Below are 19,636 nucleotides of genomic sequence, written 5' to 3' on the forward strand. Positions count from 1 at the left end.
CCTTTTTTTTCATGAGAGACCCCAGAGAGAGAGAGACAGCACACCACTGAGAGCCAGCCAGCGAGCAGCAGATAGACTTTTCCTGATGAGTGCTTAATTAAAGACAAGAGTCCTCCGCAGATGGAGAAGTAGCACCTCACTGCCTCCGTCTGTGACTACCACTATCGCTCTGCTCAGCAGGCAGGGTCCATGTGGCCAGTCCACATGTGTGAAATGGTGCATGGCAGATGTATGTATCGTTCCTCAAAGAAGGGGGGGGGGAATGTCTGCTTTGCTGACTCCATATATTTAATCAATCTTTTTTCATTTGTGATTCATATACTGTATTACAATCTATTTTGAGTAGTTAGACTGGGTGGTGGTATAGTCTTCAGAAGTCTTCAAAAGGTTCTATAAAATAAGTTGTATACTGACTAATCCCTTTACCCTAATCACTGTTTATTCATCTCCTCCAGACACCGAGCAGCCTGGTGTGATGTAGGGCAGGACCATGGTCGCTCAGCCAAAACTAAGGTGATTAATGGAGCTCATGGGTACTGCCCAGGCCCACAAATGGGATTTGTCTCTCAAGCAGAACATCAGAATTACTGTCTGCCTGCACCTGGAATGAGCATTACAACAAATCCCAGCTTCTGATACCTTGGGTATTCAATGGGAAGTTTGAGGTCAGTGCCAAAATCTAGGCTAATCACTGTGAAGGGTATAGCCTACTTATTTTGAGACATAATACTGTAAATACCACTCAGAAGTGTAGAATAAATAAAATGTGACTCGTTTAAGGAAACTAGGTGTATGTCGCACGTCACTACTTCACAGGAGCGGCATTGGAACGTAAACATGTATTTTTTATAGAAGTGTTTTATTGCCAGAATTGCCTTCTGCAACATGTGAACTTTCATGTGCCTTAATAACAACCTTGTATTCCATTCATAAATACAAAGAAAATTGTTCAATTACGAGCCTAGTTGGTTTAGCCACAGAAAAAGACAGGAACCTTCCTGCTAGCCATGATTGGCCGAGATAATGGATGGGCTGGACATGCTGGGAGATGAGTTTGGATTGGTCTGCCATGTAGGATGCTTCGTTCTAGAACGTGAGCAGTTCAGTATGTATTGACAGTCCTTTCTACCACTCTGTTTTTGAAAGATATAACGTTAGCCATCGAGAACTACAAACGTTTTGCTACTTTTCTCAATATTAATGCCCTAAATTTAACAGATGCTTTAGATAGATCAGTTGGAAAAACTGATGGGCTACTTTCTGCACACGCCAAGGTCAGTGTGAAGCAGAGTGAGTTGACACAGCGCTGGCCAAACAAGATGTAACTACAAAAAAAAAACAGAGTTACATTGTTCCAGTCTGCCATCAAGCATTCCTCCATGTATGCGGGTAAGAGTCTAGCTACATTTTCAGATAGAAGTTTCACATTTTGTGAGAGTCATTTTTATTGCAAGTTAAAGCTTACTGTTAGTTAGCTAGCAGACGTTAGCTTGCTGGCTCGCTAGCTAACGTTACGTGTATGATCTGTGTAGTAATATTATTTGAATCCGAAACCATTTGCATTGCTAGTTATAGCCTAATGTTAGCTAGCTAGCATTGAACCTAGTTGGTTAGCTTTAGCTACCTGCAGATTCCTACTACAGCTATGATCATTTTGTATTGGTGGTAGTAGGAGTTGGGATTATGTCGGTTTATTGTTTAGCTAGCTAGCTACATGTCTAAACAAAAGACCACTTTGGCCAGATTATTACATGACCCATCAAATTAGCCATGTGTGTCTGGGGATGATTACGGCCATCTACTGTATTTCATGAACACGTCTAGACAATAGTGACAAATCCACTTAGCTAGATGTGGTAGGGAGGTGGTTATAGCATTTCTTTCACATGACCCATCAATTTGGACAAGTGTGTCTGGGTAAGCATCATCTAATAATGATAAAATATTTATCTGGACACTTTCTGTTTATGATATTGCAAGTAACCACTTCACTGTAACGTTTAGAGCTTCTGTATCCTGTGCATGTGACAAATAAACGTAGATTTTATTTGTATTTGATGTAGCGTGTGTTTACCACATGGCCTCACATGTGAATCCTTAAAGAGATGGGTGGGCTAAGGCTTAAGCGTGTGTGAACAATTCTGAATGGGTGTAGACAAAGAAGAGCTCTCCAGAAGGTGTACCAAAACATTCAAGGCCATTTTCTCAAAAGTGGGGTTACAAGTTTGTCAACTTTCAAAGCAGAATTACTTTCCAATTGTTCCTCAGCTGTAGTGTATGATATACCATTTTCTAGTTTTGAGTCTCTACTTTTATCCAATGTAAGACCAAATCGAGACGGTCGGTCACAAATGTACCCTCAGTCTTTATTGATGCAGCAGGGAAATAATGCCAGAGAAAACAATCTGATTGTTTGCTGCAGGGGCCAGGCACATAAATACTTTCTTGTGAATTAGCCCACTTGATCATTGCATGATGTTTACTAGCCGACTAAACTCAACGATTTGCGATGGAGTTGAGCGGCGACTAGTGTGGGCAGACTGGATCTCCAATGTCACATAAAATTACGTTTTATTCAAAAACAACTGATTTCAGCACCCAAAGAATAGCCCCCAATTACACAGAACAATGTTGTGTGTAATTATGTTGGAAGACCTAGATGATTATCAAGGACCTCAGCCCCCCGAGCCATGGCTGGTTCAGCCCGCTAGAATCCAGAAGGCGAGGTCAGTACAGGTGCATCAAAGCAAGGACCAAGAGATAGAAGCTGTTTTTCAATCTCAAGGCCATCAGACTGTTAAATCGTCACCACTAGCCAGCCTCCGCTCAGTACCCTGCCTTAAACTTTAGTCACTGCCACTAGCCGGCTACCACCCAAATAACTCGAACATGCACCATAGAGGCTGCTGCCCTATGTACATAGTCATGGAACACTGGTCACTTTAATAATGTCACATACTGTTTTACCCACTTCATATGTATATACTGTATTCTAGTCAAGGCCTATCCTATTAAACTATTGCTGTACATACAGTGCCTTTAGAAAGTATTCAGACCCCTTGACTTTTTCCATATTGTTACGTTACAGGCTTATTCTAAAATGTATTAAATAAATGTTTTTGTCCCTAAATCTACACACAATACCCCATAATGCCAAATGTATTAAACATTTTAAAATAAAAATCACATTTACATAAGTATTCAGACCTTTTACTCAGTACTTTGTTGAAGCACCTTTGGAAGCGATTACAGCCTCAAGTCTTCTTGGGTATGACTCTACAAGCTTGGCACACCTGTATTTGGGGAGTTTCTCCCATTCTCCTCTGCAGATCTTCTCAAGCTCTGTCAGGTTGGATGGGAAGCGTTGCTGCACAGCTATTTTCAGGTCTCTCCAGAGATGTTCAATCAGGTTCAAGTCCGGGCTCTGGGACATTCAGAGACTTGTCCCAAAGACACTCCTGTGTTGTCTTGCCTGTGTGCTTAGCGTCGTTGTCCTGTTGGAAGGTGAACCTTCGCCCGAGTCTGAGGTTCTGAGCGCTCTGGAGCAAGTTTTCATCAAGGATCTCTCTGTACTTTGCTCTGTTTATCTTTGCCTCGATCCTGACCAGTCTCCCAGTCTCTGCCTCTGAAAAACATTCCCACAGGATGATGCTGCCACCACCATGCTTCACCGTAGGGATTGTGCCAGGTTTCCTCCAGATGTGACACTTGGCATTCAAGCCAAATAGTTCAATCTTGGTTTCATCAGGCCAGAGAATCTTGTTTCTCATGGTCTGACAGTATTTAGGTGCCTTTTGGCAAACTCCAAGTGGACTGTCATGTGCCTTTTACTGAGGAGTGGCTTCCATCTGGCCGGTCTACCATAAAGGCCTGATTGGTGGAGTGCTGCAGAGATGGGAGAACCTTCCAGAAGGACGACCATCTCCACAGAGGAACTCTAGAGCTCTGTCAGAGTGACCATCGAGTTTTGGCCCTTCTGCCCTGACTGCTCAGTTTGGCCTGGCGGCCAGCTCTAGGAAGAGTCTTTTGGTTTCTAAACTTCTTCCATTTAAGAATGATGGAGGCCACTGTGTTCTTGGAGACCTTCAATGCTGCAGATGTTTTTTGGTACCATTCCCCAGATCTGTGCCTTGACACAATCCTGTCTCAGAGCTCTACGGACAATTCCTTCGACCTCATGGCTTAGTTTTTGCTCTGACATGCACTGTCAACTGTGGGACCTCAAATAGGCAGGTGTGTGCCTTTCAAAATCATGTCCAATCAATTAAATTTACCACAAGTGGACTCCAATCAAGTTGTAGAAACATCTCAAGGATGATCAATGGAAACAGGATGCACCTGAGCTGAATTTCGAGTCTCATAGCAAAGGGTCTGAATACTTATGTAAATAGGGTATTTGTCTTTTATTTGTAATACATTTGCCAAAAATTCTAAAAACCTGTTTTTGCTTTGTCATTATGGGGTATTGTGTGTAGATTGTTGAGTATTTCTTTTAAAATCAATTTTAGAAAAAGGCTGTAACATAACAAAATGTAGAAAAAGTCGAGGTGTCTGAATACTTTCCAAAGGCACGGTATACTACTCTTCAGATATACTACATATTATATCCACATACTGTCCATATTGTCTATAAATTCCATAGATACACACACACTCCGGACATTGCTCATCCTAATATTTCTATATTATTAACGTTTTAGATTGTTATATATTACTGCACGGCTGGAGCTAGGCACACAACCATTTCGCTACACCGGCAATATATCTGCTGAATATGTGTATGCAACCAATAAAATGGGATTTGATTCGGGAACTCCAGTCTGCCCACACTAGTCCATCATAAATCGTGGAGTTGAGTTTAATCGGCTAGATGTTCACTCACCACTGGTGCGTTTTTTATGCTACACTACTGCAATAGGGCATTTTAGTATGAAGAGTGCCTTGTTTTTTTTTTGAATGAAATTGATCGCGTTTACCTGATCACGAAAAAAAATTCAATAAGTACACTGTTCAGTGTTGTTGTCATGGGAAACTTGGAATGGCATTCATTGAGCAGTAACCACCACAACATTGCCATCACGTGCTATTTGCATTTGATTGTGAAAATATAATGAAATGCATAATTGTTTTCATTTGTGTCGGTGGGTACTCTCCAAGGGTAAACAATGTGCCAGAGTCTCCTGTCTTGGTCTGCAGCACTGTGCACAACATGTGTGTAACATACTTTTGAATACCGATGACAGCTTCGGACAAAAGCGTGACAGTTTATTACAAATATATATAAATAGTTATTTCATATATTTGTGCCACATGTTTGAAATAAACCAATCCAGTCACCTCGCGACCTCATCACTACACGGATTATGTCACGTTAGCTAGCTAGCTAGCCAAGGTCCACGCGTGCACTAGCTGCCAATGTGCATTGAAAGCAAACAACGCCAATCTCCTACTACTAAAACAGGAAAAAATATAACCAATTTCCTTCTCTTTGATACTTTCGATTGATCTTAAAATCCTTCGTTCTCACTCAACAGCAGCCTACATTCATTTCACCTACCAGAAATTTGACTTCCGTGCTCCGTTCTCCTATCTGTCACTTCTGGAACACCCACCAGCACTCCTCCAGGTCCTAGCGTGAGCCAGTTTAGTTTTGTGCATGGCATTTTCTTTCTGTCTCCTTTCTGTCCCCCCCAGTAAGCTGCTATGTTGACTTTACTTCATATATGGGTGCTTGATCTGGTCATAAAAATACAACTTTTCTCCTCTATATTAAAGGCCCAGTCCTGTCAAAAACCAGATTTTCTTGTGTTTTATATACTTTTCCACACTACAAGGTTGAAATAATATTGTGAAATTGTGAAAATTAGGATAATGCCCTTTTCCGCCTGTTTTGGTGGGTTGGAGTTTTGGCCTGCTGGTGACGTCACCAGGCTGTAAATTAGTTAATAGACCAATAAGAAAGAGAGTTCCAAACCTCTCTGCCAATAACAGCTAGTTTTCAGGTTTCCCCTGTCTCAGACCCCTCCCAGACAGTCCTAGCTAAATTCTTGCTTGAGAAATTGCTCTTTGCTAATAAGCTTTTTTTTTTTGCATTTTAATTGAAAACAATCACAATAGGGTACTTAATTGTTGCCCAGAAATGATTTGATATTGAGATAAAAACTGCTGCATTGGGCCTCAGCAAAACTACCTATGAGAACGGGGTTTATGGGAAATCGTGTTGAAATCTACAAATAAAAGACCAAATTCTTGTCAGAGGTGAATCCAAAAACACCTGTACACACAGAGTTACAGTATGCAGTGAAGCTTTAACATTTATAAACCCTAGAGTGTATTGTTGTAGTGAATCTACAAACATGCTGATTTTTGTGTTTTCTATTGCTAGAAAGTTATCAAAAACTTTTGAACTAGTGGTTCTCTAATTTGGGAAGATACTTATGGGTTTAATAAAAGGAACCGATTGAAGAACGCTCAGAACAGGACACTATCATTCTGATCTCTTTTGGGACAGAACATACTGTACTCAGCTGAATGTCTTAAATGGCCTATGAAGATAAATTGGGTATTGGCTACAATATCTCCTCATTCACATGCTTAGAGCTATGGAAATACAAAAGGAGTGAATTATTACTCACACAGCACTTTCATCCTGACTCCTTAAACCATTTAAGATGAGAAATTGAGCCTTACAGCTACAGTATATTGGAGGCCTGGGTGTCAAATAAGAACTTCTTAGCTGAGAGGGGAAATGGGCGATAACGAAAGTATTTAATGAAGTATGAAGAAGTAAATGTGCCAATTAATAGCTAGAGCAGGTAACTTTTTTCCTCATTGGAGATTCAGCCCTGAATCTTGTTGAGCATTTGATTAAGTTTAGTGATAAGGGTTGTGACAAATGTCCTTAGACAGAGCCTTGGAGAGGTATAGGTAGGCTTATTGGTTAGAAATGGATGAATAAAGGCTGGAGGATGCTCTACAGTTGGATTTGTTTACAGAGCGTATCAGATTCTCATATCAGTTGTCTTTCATCATGCTGGAGTAGCTGCAGGATGGACATCATCTCAACGCAGAGCTACCAAAGGCAAGGTCAATACAGACGTGAGTTTTCCCTGATTCTATGAACACTGCACAACAGTTTAGAGTTGGTATCTACAGGGAACATATTATTTTCTCAATTAATGTTCAGAATATTTATTTTTATTGAGGATCACCTGGAAATAGGTAACAGGAAAGTGCCTACGGCTTGAGTTACACACTAAGAATAGTTCCATATATACTGTTTATTTATTATATCCAAGACTTCACTATACCTCCACATGACATGAATTATAATAGCAGGCTGTCATCTAGACATCTTCATGTGTGTATCACAGAACTAAGCATTTAACACAATATGAAAATATTATGTGATGAATGACATCCGCTATAGATGGCTTACAGGAATACATTAAGTATTCAACAGAGAATTCATTTGAGTGAATGGCGATATGACTCAATGGTTTAAACTTGGCAAATGGCACAAAGTGCACACTGAAGCCAACCAATGTTCCCATAGAAGATGTGCTGCTCGACTTACCCTCTGAACACAACAGAAGAGCTGTTTACAAAGAAAGTCATCAATGACTTTCCAGTTGTTGGTTGGGTGTGTAGAAGTAAACAGATGAATAAGCTCAGCATTTGCCTGAGAAACAAGTCACTCATAGTCGACTAGAGGGTCGATAAGAAGCAGTGTTAAATGGGGGGCATCATGCATGCACTTATCTTCTCCAAATGTGAATTTAGATGTATAAGGCTTCACTGATGATACAGTCTGGATTTTCCTGGAGGGCTTAATTAAAACCGTACAATCTAAGAGCCATTATCGGTCCATAGCCCTGCAGTGCCATCAACACCGTGGCCACTTTACCTATCAGTCACCATATTTGTTAGGTAGCAATATATCAGACATAAACGGGATGTGTTTCTCTAGGGGGCTATATGGCATGATATCCAGCCATAAGTTGTGTCACAGAGAGCATGCTCAATGGAGTAATGGCTGTGTCCCAAATGACACCATATTCCCTGTATAGTGCATTACTTTGGTACAGGGCCTATAGGGCTCTGGTCAAAAGTAGAGCACTATAGTTAAAATGTCATTTTGGGACTCAACCCATGAGTTACAGTAGCTGGTTACCCAGCATGCATCAGCGCTGTCTCTAAAAGGGAAGGAGCATGTTTTTGGACACTGGCAGAGTCAGACACTGACCCACATGGGTGGTTCTGGCCACACATTTGAGTCTGCAGACTTCTAAATGATAAAAACAGGTGCTGAGCAAGCAGTTGCTATGCAACAATCGGGTGTTGCAGCAGCAGCCAGGTGGGCTTCAGGAGAGAGGAGTGAGCACACACAGAGGTGGTTAATAAACACCTCAAAACACTGTGGGGAACTCTAAAAAGCTGTCGAAACCACAGGTGGGTGGAGACTTTACCAGGTTAATAGGCAACGTGCAGCTCAGGCGCATCTGGTGGTAAAGAGTCGAGCATAGTGGTTCTTATTGTCAGAGAAAATCTAAATGGTTTCAAATTCAGAGTAGCATTTAATCCAAAGCGCTATTGTAAGTGTACAATACTGTACTGGTTGCTTCTATTCCCACCCATTGTATCATAGAAGGAACATTCTGTATGACCATGCTAAAACCCAGACGTCTTCTTGACATGTTAAAACATAAATATAAAGAAGGGTAACATTTTATAAAAAGGTCCTTTAATAAATGATTTATTAACAGTTTGCTTACCAATTACTAAATAATAATTCCGACATTTGTAAATGTCAATAAGCAATCTCAAAATAGTAATTGCTGCATTTATAAACACTTTTAAGTGATTTATTAATGATTTATAATGTCATTAATAAGGTGTTTGATCATAGATCATGTTCACAATTTGTAAATTATTAATAATGTACTACTAATGTACTTATAAACCAGTTATGAAGGAGTTACTGTCAACTCATAAGATTATTTATAAGGCATTTGTCAATGGTTGATTAATGGTTTGACTCACCATTGACATACATATATATTCATGTATTTGTATATGTCGTGAATGGTATATTTATGAATTGTTAATGTGTGCATTTATAAATGTGAGTATATGTGAGTATATGCACTTACTAATACCTCAGTGGATGATTAATGGAGATCCTTATTTATTTCACCTTTATTTAACCAGCTAGGCCAGTTGAGAACAAGTTCTCATTTACAACTGCGACCTGGCCAAGATAAAGCAAAGCAGTACGACAAAAACAACAACACTGAGTTACACATGGGATAAACAAATGTACAGTCAATAACACAATAGAAACATCTGTATACAGTGTGTGCAAATGAAGTAAGGAGGTAAGGCAATAAATAGGCCAGTAGTAGCGAAGTAATTACAATTTAGTAATTTACACTGGAGTGATAGATGTGCAGATGAGGATGTGCAGATGAGGATGTGCAAGTAGAAATACTGGTGTGCAAAAGAGCAGAAAAACAAAAACAAATATATAGGGATGAGGTAGGTAGTTGGTTGGATGGGCTATTTACAGATGGGCTGTGTACAGCTGCAGCGATCGGTAAGCTGCTCTGACAGCTGACGCTTAAAGTTAGTGAGGGAGATATAAGTCTCCAACTTCAGTGATTTTTGCAATTCGTTCCAGTCATTGGCATCAGAGAACTGGAAGGAAAGGCGGCCAAAGTAGGCGTTGGCTTTGGGGATGACCGGTGAAATATACCTGCTGGTGCGCGTGCTACTATTGTGACCAGTGAGCTGAGATAAGGCATAGCTTTACCTAGCAAATACTTATAGATGATCTGGAGCCAGTGGGTTTGGCGACGAATACGTAGTGAGGACCAGCCAACGAGAGCATAAACGTTGCAGTGGTGGGTAGTATATGGGGCTTTGGTGACAAAACGGATGGCACTGTGATAGACTGCATCCAATTTGCTGAGTAGAGTGTTGGAGACTATTTGGTAAATGACATCGCCGAAATCAAGGATCGGTAGGATAGTCAGTTTTACGAAGGTATGTTTGGCAGCATGAGTGAAGGAGGCTTTGTTGCGAAATAGGAAGCCGATTCTAGGTTTAACTTTGGATTGGAGATGCTTAATGTGAGTCAGGAAGGAGAGTTTACAGTCTAGCCAGACACCTAGGTATTTATAGTTCTCCACATATTCAGAACCGTCCAGAGTAGTGATGCTAGTCGGGCGGGCGGGTGCGGGCAGCGATCGGTTAAAGAGCGTGCATTTCGTTTTACTAGCATTTAAGAGGCCATGGAAGGAGTGTTGTATGGCGTTGAAGCTCGTTTGGAGGTTTGTTAACACAGTGTCCAAATAAGGGCCAGATGTATACAGAATGGTGTCGTCTGCGTAGAGGTGGATCAGAGAATCACCAGCAGCAAGAACAACATTATTGATATATACAGAGAAAAGTGTCGGCCCGAGAATTGAACCCTGTGGCACCCCCATAGAGACTGCCAGAAGTCTGGACAACAGGCCCTCCGATTTGACACACTGAACTCTATCTGAGAAGTAGTTGGTGAACCAGGCGAGGCAGTCATTAGAGAAACCAAGGTTGTTGAGTCTGCCGATAAGAATACGATGATTGACAGTCGAAAGTCTTGGCCAGGTCGATGAAGACGGCTGCACAGTACTGTCTTTTATCGATGGTGGTTATGATATCATTTAGGACCTTGAGCGTGGCTGCGGTGCACCGTGACCAGCTCTCATAGCGGAGAAGGTACGGTGGGATTCGAAATGGTCGGTGATCTGTTTGTTCACTTGGATTTCGAAGACTTTAGAAAGGCAGGGCAGGTCTGTAACAGCTTGGGTGTAGAGTGTCTCCCCCTTTGAAGAGGTGGATGACTGTGGCAGCTTTCCAATCTTTAGGAATCTCAAACCATACGAAAGAAAGGTTGAACAGACTAGTAATAGGGGTAGAAACAATGGCGGCGGATAATTTTAGGAAGAGAGGGTCCAGATTGTCTAGCCCAGCTGATTTCCTAATTATTAATAATATTAATATTATTAATAAACTATTTTGCAGCCCCATATCTAAAGTGTGCACTGCCACTAAACAGGCCTACTTTGGGTGTACAAGACATTAAGGACACCATCAGGATCGAGGGAAAGATGAAGGGAGCAAAGTACAGAGAGATCCTTGATGAAAACCTGCTCCAGAGCGCTCAGGACCTCAGATTGGGGCGAAGGTTCACCTTCCAACAGGACAACGACCCTAAGCACCCAGCTAAGAGAACGCAGGAGTGGCTTCGGGACAAGTCTCTGAATGTCCTTGAGTGGCCCAGCCAGAGCCCGGACTTGAACCCGATCTAACCTCTCTGGAGAGACCTGAAAATAACTGTGCAGCAAGAAAACTTCCCAAAAGCAGGTGTGTCAAGCTTGTAGTGTCATACCCAAGACGACTACAGACTGTAATCGCTGCCAAAGGTGCTTCAAAGTACTGAGTAAAGGGTCTGAATACTTATGTAAATGTGATATTTCCATTTTTTATTTGCAGTAGATTTGCTAAAAAAATCTAAAAACCAGGTTTTGCTTTGTCATTATGGGGTACTACTGTGTGTAGATTGATGAGGGGGAAAAACGAATCTGATCAATTTTAAAATAAGGCTGTGATGTAAAATGTGCAAAAAGTCAAGGGGTCTGAATACTTTCCGAATGCACGGTAAAATGTTAACTAAAGATGAAAATCATGAAGAAAAATATTAAATCCAGTGCAGTTGGTTCAATAGTTTCATGACCAATTAGATTCCATTTGAGTGTGCTGTTATATTTACATTTAAAGGGATATTGCCATAGCAATCACACATGGTTTATATCTGAAATCATTATATCCACAGGTAATAAGAGCCCGCTCTCTCTTCAGTTTTTGGAGTTGAGATTGGTTGAGCAATCTTCCCTCACCACCATAGTGGAGGCTGTTGAAGGGAGGACGGCTCATAGTAACAGCTGGAATTAAATGAATGGTACCCTCACCTCCATCTTCCCTTACCATCACAACCACCCCTCTCTCCCCAATCCCTTGAGTTTAATTAGGCTCTCTAAGCGCTGTCTGAGTATTGCAACACCTGAGCACACCTCAGAGAGAATGACAGACAGAAAGAGAGAAAGAAAGGGAGAGCGAGAGAGGGATAGTGAGAGAGGGGGGATAGAGTGTGAAGGAGGGAGAGATTTGTATTTTTTTTTTTAACAGAAGTAGGAAGAAGTTTCCCCTATGTACTGGTACCCTCCAAGGCTATGGCATAGAAGATAATAAAATACATTTATCCACTCATGTGAACATGATAGATTGTATGTCTACAATAAATGAAATGCAGTGACTGGGCTTAAATCTGAATTTTTTGGTTAAGTCTATGACAATTTTAAATGGGTTTGAAAATGCTATGAAAAACACTTTACAAGATGACCATCTAGTGGTTTTTGTACACATTGCAGCTGGAATGCACTGAGCATGTGTATGATTACACCCTTTTTTCTTTCGTCATTTAGCAGACACTCTTATCCAGAGTGACTTACAGTAGTGAATGCATAGATTTCATACATTTATTTCTCCGTACTGGTCCCCCGTGGGAATCGAACCCACAACCCTGGCGTTGCAAACACCATGCTCTACCAACTGAGCCACACGTCAGTCACCCTTGATGAAGATGAGCAACAAAGACTGTTTCAAATAAATAATACAAAATACTGAGCTATATTTTATGCAAAACATTTTCGGGGAAGGTATGTTATTTTATACTTATACAGTTGCTCAGAGAACAACATTTTGTTTAACAAGTAATACAAACAAATCTTAATACGAAAGGGGTCAAAATGATTGGCACCCCTGCTTTCATTACTCTAGCACCCTCCCATTGCGAAGATGGTGACACTGAGCCTAAAATGTTTTATGAGATTAGAAAACACATTGGGAGGGATCTTAGACCATGGTCTTTTCTCAATTTGATTTGGTCAAATTATATTTGCTCAATATGGTGTAATTGTAGACCACAATTCGGGGCATTCCTTGATACCAAGTAACGCCCATTGGTGCCTGCCATTGGTCAGTCCATTGATGCATTTTACTTTTTAGTCATTTAGCAGACACTTATCCAGAGCGACTTAGTGCATTCATCTTAAGATAGCTTGGTGGGACAACCACATATCACAGGCCTAGAAAGTACATTTTTCCTCAATAAAGTAGCCATCAGTCAGAGCTAGAAGGGGGGGGGTTCAAGTGCAAGTGATGTTTGCAGAGAACGACAGGGTGTTGTCCAGGGTCACGCCAAGATTCTTTGCACTCTAGGAGGGCGACACTGTGGAGTGGTCAAACATGATGGAGAGCTCTTTGAGTGGGCAGGCCTTTCCCGGGAGGAAGAGCAGCTCCGTCTTGTTGAGGTTGAGTTTGATGTGGTGGGCTGACATCCAAGTTGAGAGAAAGGGAGACAGAAAAGGAAACAGAGACCTGGAGTGGGGTTGCAGTGAGATTGGTAGGAGAGCAGCCTCTAGTAAAGATGAGATCAAGCGTATTGCCTGCCTTGTGAGTTGGAGGGGATTGGGAAAGGGTGAGGTCAAAAGAGGCAAGGAAGGGAAAGAGAGAGTGGGGAAGAAATGAATCGAAGGCAAACGTCGAGAGGTTGAAGTCGCCAAGTACGTAGAGCCATCGTCAGGAAATTAGTTTATCAAGGTGTCAAGCTCATTGAGGAACTCTTCAAGGGCCCCTGGTGGGCGATAGATGACAATGTTAAGCTTGAGTGGAAGAGTGACATCCTTGAATTCATTAGTCTGCTCCTGCACTGTCTCACTCTGTTAATATTAAGGAGACTCCCAGATTTCCGATGTTGAAAAAGCACTCCTTATCAAGGAATGCTTTAGATATGATAGGAATTGCAAATGTTTTTTGTGTGACTGTCTGTGGTAGTGATGGGAAACCGAGGCTTTCTGGAGGCTTCGCTGTTTTCAACAAATTGTGCTGAAAAACAGTTCATTATTCGGAGCTTCATTATCTGTTCACATCTATGCACATTAGTGACATCTGCTGGTCAGCAATTAATAAGTGTGTGATTATTTAGAGAGAAGTGTTTTTTATCCACTTTTTCAGCAAAACTGCGATGCAGCTGTAAGTCATTGGCTTTAGTAGCCTGTAATCAGTTGGAATACCAGGTTCACATCTTACATCATGCTTCCCTTTGTGCCTTCAAGTTTAAAATACTTAAACTGAATCTATGGCATTATTTAGGATACCTAAGACAGGAGCTTATACAAGATTAAATAAAACAAATGATTTGAACAACAGTGCATAAAGTGTGGTTTCGCAAAACAATTTTCAAAATAGCCTTCAACAGGCATTCGACCTCATACCCTCAAGTTCCTGAATGTTCCATAGTTCCTTACTCGCTAAGCTACTGGTCAGGTAAACATTTTTGTACATAATCCTAACTATACTGAAAAAGATATATAAACGCAACATGCAACGATTAACGATTTTACTGAGTTACAGCTCATATAAGGAAATCAGTCAATTTAAATGAATTCCTTAGGACCTAATCTTTGGATTTCACGACTGGGCAGGGGTGCCAATCACAATGAGTTTTTCCAGAATGAGTCACCTTGTCCGAGAGATTTCCATGATTATCAAAACGTCACGCCAGGGTAAGCCTACAAGAAACACAGACCTTACACCATGGGTATGACAAAACATGTATTTTTACTGCTCTAATTACATTGGAAACCAGTTTATAATAGCAATAAGGCACCTCGGGGGGTTGAGATATATGGCCAATATACCACGACGAAGGGCTGTCCTAGCACTCCGTGTTGCGTCTGAGACAAGTTATTACTTAAGTATAGCTGTGTAGCTAATGATACGAATGACAAAAGAGCCTAATCACCACCTTGTATTCAGTTGTAGACCCAGCACCCGCAGTTGGAGTAGAGGGAGATGCACACATCATCAAATTCAGCAACAGCATCCCTGAATGGTTCCCTGCCTCTCGCAGACCTCGCACTGGTTCACTGTCATCAACATTTCTTTACATCACTCACTGAGGCGCCACTTCCCAAGTTGAAGCCCTACAATTGTCTTCACACACACTCATGAGCTCAAGTTGCGTGCTAACCGACAGCTACATCAGGACAGATCAGATACAGGTGACACTGAAACCTAAGAGAAATGCACGTCGCTTGTTTACGTTTGGCTAACCAGGGGGGGGGGGGGGGGGTATTTCCCACCAGCTTAAAGTATCAGGTAAGCGCTGTGCTAAAACATAACACTGCACTTCTGTGGGTCCCCAGGACCAGGAATAAGAAACACTGGTGTAAGATTCATGTGCATTGATTCAACACTTACAAACAAGTTGGTTCCAAACCTGTACACTCCTATAATAGGGAATGTTCTCCCCGATAGCCTGAAAGAGTGCATGGCTGCATTAGTAATTTACACTAACGTACGTTATGTATTAATTCATGAAATGGATTATTGATTACAGAAAATCTGTATTAATTCATGAAATTATTGATTACAGAAAATCATTTAAAAGCTAAATGGAATAGACAGGCCTAGGTTACTGCATACCAGCAGAGGGCATAATTTGTCCACTAAAAGTGTGCCGTAACGTCTGTATATCAATCAATATCATTAAAAAGACTGAAATCTTTATTTTTATTGCATAGAGACTTCAGTCAACGCTTTAGCTTAAAATATTGCCATTTCCATATACAAACAGTTAATAAGAGCAAGCTTGCATATCAAAATCCCTGTATGATACGATAAACCTCAAAACAAAAACACACAAATGTAAGATCACGTGTCCGAAATTGGCTCCATATTCCTCACTCCATTCCTCCAGGTAGTGCAATCAGTATAGGTACAGTAACAACAATTACAGTCCCTCCAGTAATTCTACTCTTCCAATAAAGAAATCATACAAAAGAGATGAATAGCAGCTGTGGGACAGCAATGATACTCAAGGCTTTGATATCAAATAGTGCATTAAAAGCTGCATATGAAGTTACCGAATTATAAATCAAAACATTCCACACACTTGAAAATAAACAAAATAGCTACAAATACAATATCTTAGTAACCCGAGATACATTTTGGGTGGGGGACAAAGGCCACCTGTAAAAAAATATGATCAGTTTGACAGAGCTGGATGTATGCATGTATTGGTCATAATACAAAAGCACAATTTAAAATGTCTGAATGGTGCAATCAGTGTAACCGCTTTGGTGCATGAGAATCCAATGTCGGAGAGTGACAATACGATACCACTTCCAACAACAGTGGTAAGGTAACATTCTCGGCTTCAAATACTGATAAATGGGGCTGGAAATTGCTAGGGACCTTCCTCATGATACAATTATCACGATACTTAGATACCGATAGAATATGTATTGCGATTCGATACTGCGATTTGATGTTCCAAACATATTGCTCACTATACGTCTGCTGCAGAGAGACGAGAGAGCATGAGAAAAGTTTTGATCAGTCAGGGAAATAAGTGCTGAAAACATGTTGGCTCACAATTTTAAAAGAAAATGGAGAACAAGCCTTGGATGAAAAATTCTGGAGTTCTGGCGCAGGTAAAGCAGACTTTATTTTTTACAAATCGATACTTTGAGTCAAATATCAATATAATATTGTCCGAAAATATTGCGATATGTACAGCGGTTGCTCCACTAAAAGTTTTGTGATTATGCTGAGGTACTTAGAGGTCATTTGTGGTTTAGTACGGTACCCTGCGTCACCACTTCATTGCTCCAGACCACCACAAGGGGGAGTTAGAGCACTGATGCTTTTGGATCCTACTGTGTCTCTAAATGACAATGAATGGGTGACATAAACCTAAATAGAAACTGATAATTGCGCACGACTTCAGTATTACTTACTAAAACTGTTGTTACACTAAGGTTTTTCTTATTTTATTTTGCTCTTACTGTAGTATTGTAGCCCACTCCCGACCGGTGACGTTGTACAGCACCTGAGTGGTGCAAAGGTCTAAGACACTGTGTTGCTACAGATGCTGGTTCAATACCCGTACTGGCCTCGACTGGGAGACCCATGAGATGACTGTAGGTTTTTGGTTTCTCTCCCTCTAAAAACAGAAATAAATCATTCTAAATACCTTCTGGCTTTATTTACAAATTAGTAACAATGTCTCACCCCATGTTCAAAAATGGCCTTTTTCTCTAATTTTCCGTTATTTGAAAACAAAATAATCTTCAAAATAGTTATTTTTTAACAAATCTATTATTATTATTCATTTAGAGTGATATAAAAGCCCCTTGGATATTCTCAGATATATTATTAACCCTGTTATTAGCAGGACAATATATATTGGTCATGGCTCCCGAGTGGCGCACAATGGGACTGCCTTGCAGTTCTCCAGCTGTATCCACTAAAAGCGCACGAGGTTCAAGGCACGAGGGCAGGGGGCACGGGATGGGCCTCAGAGCCCCACCCCGCCACACTGGGTAGCACAGAGCAACACTTTACATTTACATTTACATTTAAGTCATTTAGCAGACGCTCTTATCCAGAGCGACTTACAAATTGATGCATTCACCTTATGATATCCAGTGGAACAACCACTTTACAATAGTGCATCTAAATCTTTTAAGGGGGGGGGGGGTTAGAAGGATTACTTTATCCTATCCTAGGTATTCCTTAAAGAGGTGGGGTTTCAGGTGTCTCCGGAAGGTGGTGATTGACTCCGCTGTCCTGGCGTCGTGAGGGAGCTTGTTCCACCATTGGGGTGCCAGAGCAGCGAACAGTTTTGACTGGGCTGAGCGGGAACTGTGCTTCCTCAGAGGTAGGGGGGCCAGCAGGCCAGAGGTGGATGAACGCAGTGCCCTTGTTTGGGTGTAGGGCCTGATCAGAGCCTGAAGGTATGGAGGTGCCGTTCCCTTCACAGCTCCGCAGGCAATCACCATGGTCTTGTAGCGGATGCGAGCTTCAACTGGAAGCCAGTGGAGAGAGCGGAGGAGCGGGGTGACGTGACTTTAAGGGGCATTGCACTAATAATGGCGTTGACTGGCGAAATGTTCCCGCTGTTCTTAGTGCCAGTCTGCACATTCAAACTAAAACAAGAATGGCATCTAAGAATGGCATCTTTGTGCTTTCGTTAATAAAATAATAAAAATACGCTTTCAAAATGGCAAATGTTTATTTAGTTATGGATCCATAACGAATTACTATGGGAATAAATACTGAATTACAGAAATATCCTCCAATGAGACAAGGATATCCCTGCCGGCCAAACCCTCCCTAACCCGGACGACGCTGGGCCAATTGTGCGTCGCCCCATGGATCTCCCGTTCGCGGCCGGCTGCGACAGAGCCTGGGCTCGAACCCAGAATCTCTGCGATGCAGTGCCTTAGACCACTGCGCCACCCGGGAGTACGGTAGGATAGTCTTGATCGTTGGATAGTCTTGATCGCCTACAAATTCTTAGAAGTCAGCCCGACATCCATCCCCTTTAGCTCCGTCTTCACGCAAATGACAGGGATTTGGGCACATTCCCGAGAAAGCAGTAGATCCTTCGCGTCGGACTTGTTCTGATGTCCAAAAGTTATTTCCGGTCATAAGAGACGGTAGCAGCAACATTATGTACAAAATAAGTGATGCAAGATTCTAGGTGTAATTTAGATGGCAGCAGTGTGTGTGCAAAGTTTCAGACTGATCCATTGAAGAATTACATCACTACACAATATTTTGTATCAAGTCTGCCAGGTGTCCTACACGAGTTTGCCCAAATGTGCCGAATTGGTCAATTGATACATTTTCAAGTACATAACTATAGAGAACATACAAAAAGACTATGGTAATAAAAAAAATTAAGTTTACACACTTCCAGGAATGTCATACATGATGAATCATTAGCTTCCCTACAGAAAAGACATGAACCTTCACACATCTAGATGGCATAGGCAGGGTGGGTGTTGAGCCAGAGACAGCAGTGGGGTCAAACTGTATAACCCAGTTCCAATATAAAAATAGATTTTATCAAACAAAACTACGCTACATTTTATCTCTGGGACCCTCAGAATGACAAATCAAAGGAAGATTACTGAATGTAAGTACATTATTTACCTTCAGAGGTGAATGTATCAAACCAGTTGCCGAGATTAAGTGTTTTGTTGAGCAAACAATAGTGTGGTATTAGTTAGATTAACAATAATTTCTTCCCATATAAGACATGTCTATGTCCCGGAAAGTTGGCTGTTGTTTACAACATCATTCTAGTCACATTATTGCATATTGAGCAACAACTGTCCCAATTTAGGGACACCAATCTTGTAGAGGTACCCGGAAGCCAGCTGCACCAATGTGTCGGAGGAAACATTGTCTGGCTGGCGACTGAAGTCAGCTTGCAGGTGCCCGGCCCGCCACAAAGAGTCGCTAGAGCGCGATGGGACAAGGAAATCCTTGCCGGCCAAACCCTCCCCTGACTTGGACGACGCTGGGCCAATTGTGCACCGCCTCATGGGTCTCCCGGTCATGACCGGCTGTGACACTACCTGGGATCGAACCTGGGTCTGTAGTGACGCCTCAAGCATTGCGATGCTGTGCCTTAGACCGTTGCGCCACTCGGAAGGCTGGGACCAACATTTTACATGTT

The 19,636-nt window shown here is 41.6% G+C and overlaps 1 protein-coding gene across 2 annotated transcripts in view; it reads right to left on the minus strand.

Moving 5' to 3' along the window:
- LOC106573249 (mitochondrial inner membrane protease subunit 2) overlaps positions 1-5,701 on the minus strand; it is a 156,219-nt gene extending 150,518 nt beyond the window's left edge. Inside the window, exon 1 of one of the 2 annotated variants that reach the window (XM_014148147.3) lies at positions 5,558-5,701. The gene's annotated coding sequence lies outside the window, so the exon portion shown is untranslated. The remainder of the gene's footprint in view (positions 1-5,557) is intronic. The other variant, XM_082962510.1, reaches the window with a different exon arrangement.
- Between the last annotated feature and the right edge of the window lie 13,935 nt (positions 5,702-19,636).

The sequence above is a fragment of the Salmo salar genome, chromosome 16 (assembly GCF_965601325.2).
Source record: "Salmo salar chromosome 16, fSalSal1, whole genome shotgun sequence".
Lineage (NCBI taxonomy): Eukaryota > Metazoa > Chordata > Actinopteri > Salmoniformes > Salmonidae > Salmo > Salmo salar.